Below are 4104 nucleotides of genomic sequence, written 5' to 3'. Positions count from 1 at the left end.
GGCAACGACCTTCAATTAATTTCTAAATCAAAGTAAATGCTTTTAAATGACTCTGAATCTATATCTAATAGATGGGACACGATCATTTCGTTGGGTTAAAAGGCACCCTTGTCGGGGCTATGGACGCTCGCTGGTAGTAGGGCCATGCCTGTGGTATTAAAGTTAATTTTACACTATGGTTTACTTGGTCATTTTTGTCTTTCCCTCAACTCATTATCATATCTCTCCGAGAATGGCTTTAATATCCTTCTGAAATTATGCTTTGGAGTTCTATCTTTGGAGTAATTTGGTTTTTATGGACATGGTACCCTTAGTGTAGGTAATTCACTTTTCCTAAACAAGAGGAGCTTCAACTATATGTTGGATAATGGTAAGATGATCACCCTAGGAAGGTATCACTTTGTTATCTTTCTTTTTCCATGTTTCCATATATATTTAATGCCATATGTTTGAAATTATGTCACTTTTATTTGTAATGAGGATATTGAGGTGAAAAAATTCTGACTAAGGCTGCTCTTGAGATTCTCATGGAATTTTTTATGGATGGATATTTCATGATGACACTATCCTTGCAATCAAAACATTGTTAGCATTCCTATGGAAATCCTAGCATTAGTTAGAAAATAATGAAGACTAGTCTTGACATCACTAAATCTATGGTCGCAGATCTTTCTTATCTTACTGATGCAAAGGGAGTCGACATCATATGGAACTTACATACATTCTCTTACTCAATTAGCCTTATAGTTTAGGTAAATGCAACATTACTATAATATAGAAACCCTAGCCCTACAATCTTAATTAACTTTGGTCTCTATCAAAGGTTTTGCTTGCATGAGGACATGCAAGACAATCGACATGGGGGGATGTCAGGCCCCAAAATTTTCGTATTTAATTCATCCTTTTTCCCTCTGATTACTCATGATTTTTTCTAATTTACTATCATTATTGGGCTATTATCTTCAATTAGGAGCAATTACTATATTCCCTTTGTTTCAATAAAAATTATATCGAGATTGTTATTAATGATAGTTTTTTTGTGTTATTTCAGGTCCTTAAGAACATTCATGAAACTCCATTTAAAGATATGTAATTGATTTCTAATTGCATCAATTCCTGGTTAGCCTGCACTCAGTACAATTCCTGCACCAATAAGGCGGTTCTTGCACCAATTTGAGGATTTGATAGATCAATGCACTTTCAAAGAAATCCAAGAATGTTTTTAGTCCAAAACGATTTTTTAACACCTCCACATCAATCAAAATGCATGTAGGTCACACATACGAGTTTCTAGAAAAAAATTGACAAATCAAGCCCAAAATCCGCATAATTTTCAAACTACCAACTTCCTCCTAGATTTTCGTTTTTATGAAGAATAATATCAGAATTCCAAAACATGGGTTTTGTTGAAAATATAGCAAATTAGCCTCCCTCCTAATGGTTTTCCAAAATTCATCACGGTTTGAGAGTTATTCGGGGTTATTTGAGGCCAATTTGTTAAAAATGTATAATTTTCCCTTATTGAAAAGTTGGGCTATTAGAGCCAAAATTCGTCTTGTAAATTTCATAAAAATTCTAGCTATGTCCTATGGTGAGGAGAGGATGTTATTATAAATTCAATTTATAGTTTGGATTTGGAGCATATGGCTTGAGATGTAAAAGACCGATTCAATTTTAATAAAAGATTATTGATGCCAGGTTCTATTTATTTCTTGTGTATCATATGATCATTTCTGCTTAGTGAGTTAAAACTTTAAATGAGAGTGTGAGCTGGTCTAGTAGGGACCACTAGCCCAACTCAACATCCCTCTAGCTCAGTAGTATTGATTTGGTATTGATGTACATTTGTAGACCTGCCTTTCTTTGTGTGTTTATTTTTTTGGAGCAATGGTGTGTCAAAAGAAAGGTTCTTTGGTGGATTAATATATCATAGATTACTTATTTTAACAACTTGTTTTCCTTCCTAGATATGTCCATTGTTTTTATGATCAAGTTGGCTGATAGATTTGGGACTATTTGAAGTGAGAGTATAGGATTCTTTTCAAATTTTGCATATATTTTAATGGTGTGATCCCAGATTTGATACATGGTGTTGATGCTTTGTTTTATGAAGTATTTGATTTCATATTTTTTTTCTTGTGCCTTATCAACAATTCGTAAGAAACTATGATTGTTCAGATTTGGATTATCAAACATACAATGGAGCTCTTTTATCTAGTTTATGAAAAAATAAAACATATCCTCCATTTATTTAATATAGAACCCGCTGAAGTCCTAATGATTCCAGTCATCCAAAGTTGTTACTTTCCAGAGTATCATTGGGGTCATTGATATAATAACAAGGTGTGATCAATATGAGTCTTTATTTACTTGATTTCATTACCTTTGTTCATTAGTTGATAACCTGATTGTGCAATGATCTAGGGTTAAAGAGATCCTACAGTCGTGGTTTACACTGAGTGAAGGAACTCACATTGGAAAAAAAATGAGACTAATTTGTTGTTTGATACTCAGTTTCCAGTATTAATACCAAATCCTTCTTTTTTAGCTATTTTCTTGCAAGTATGGGATCATTATAGACTTTTATTCTCTAAGTTTGAAGAGAAACTTCTCATTGAAATTTGTGTTAAGATTTTGGATTACCCACAATTTTAGTAAGGTGAATTCTTGTTTGAACACATAGTAATTGTGTTTAGATTGATGGGCCTTGCACACAACAAGTTTCTTCCATAGATGATTTATCTGATGATACTAAAGGAAAATTTGGGTTATCCCTTTAGCTTATGCTTACATTTAGAGTGGAGTGGATTTCAATATTTAAAAGGCACATTGGATTGAGTGAACTTAGTGCAGGAACTTGAATGGAGGTTTTATTTTGAGTGGAGAGTCATGTTTTGCATTAGTGGAGCTTGGATTGTTTGAGGCTTGCAAGACAATATTTACATTCACTTGGTCAATGCTCATGTTTCTCAGTTTGATTAATAGTTTTCCTTTGATTATTACTAGTTAGGGTTTACTTTCTCAATTGCTAATAATTAGGGTTTGCTTACAATTTTTTGTTGATTTGAAGGGTTGTGTTTATGATTTCATTTCTTAAGATTGCTTTTGAGTGCAAAATTTGAGCAAGGATTTCTTAATTCCAGGGACTCTAAGGTGTTAACAATTTCTAGGAAAACTAGGGTTTTGTTTTGCAAACTTTTGAAGTCTTCTCTAGCATTTCTAGTGTTGCATATTGAAGTCCATGAACCCCGGATTGACATTAAATGTTGGTCCATTAATATACCATATAATGCACTCAACACTGATCCAAATAACTCTTCTGCCTATCCTAATCTACCTTCAAATTCCTCTTAATAAACTACATCACTTGCTCCATCTTAGCCAACATATATGGTCCAATCAACACCTTATTCATTGGATCACTCCAACTGATAGGAGTATTATAAATTTGCCCATAAAGTTCCTCAAACAGACTCATCCTCTAGGACTCCTGATACCCATTATAATATGAAAATTACACCAGTGGAAGTTACTTCTCCCACTTCCTCTACTGATGCATGACATACATCTTCAACATATCCTCAAGAATATGGTTGACCCTCTCTGTCTATCCATTTGTTTGCAGATGATAAGTTGTATTGAAAGCCAACTCTGTCCCCAAGCCTGCAAACAAATCCTTCCAAAACTTGGAAGTGAACTTGACATCTTTGTTTGATATGATCTTCTTGGGAACACCACACAACCTCACAATCCCCCTAGTGAAGATCTAAGCTACCCCACTAGCTGAATTAGTAGACTTCACTACGATGAAGTGAGCTACCTTACTCAACCTATCAACCACAACCATGATGGAATCATGTTGCTTTGATGTCCTCAACAAACTTGTAATAAACTCCGTGGAAACGACCTCCCATTTCCACTATGGAATTAGAATAGACTGCAATAAACCAGCTGGATGCTTACAATATGCTTTTCCTTGTTGACAGTCTATACATATAACAACAAACTCAGCCACCTATTTCTTCAAGTTTGCCCAATGATAGAAATTATTAACTACTATCAATGTCTTCTAATATCCTTAGTGACCTGAATACAACTTGGCAT

The sequence above is a fragment of the Pinus tabuliformis genome, chromosome 8 (assembly GCF_031772625.1).
Source record: "Pinus tabuliformis cultivar Carrire ecotype Pingquan chromosome 8, CPIR1, whole genome shotgun sequence".
Taxonomy (NCBI): Eukaryota; Viridiplantae; Streptophyta; class Pinopsida; order Pinales; family Pinaceae; genus Pinus; species Pinus tabuliformis.
This window is presented reverse-complemented; position numbering follows the sequence as displayed.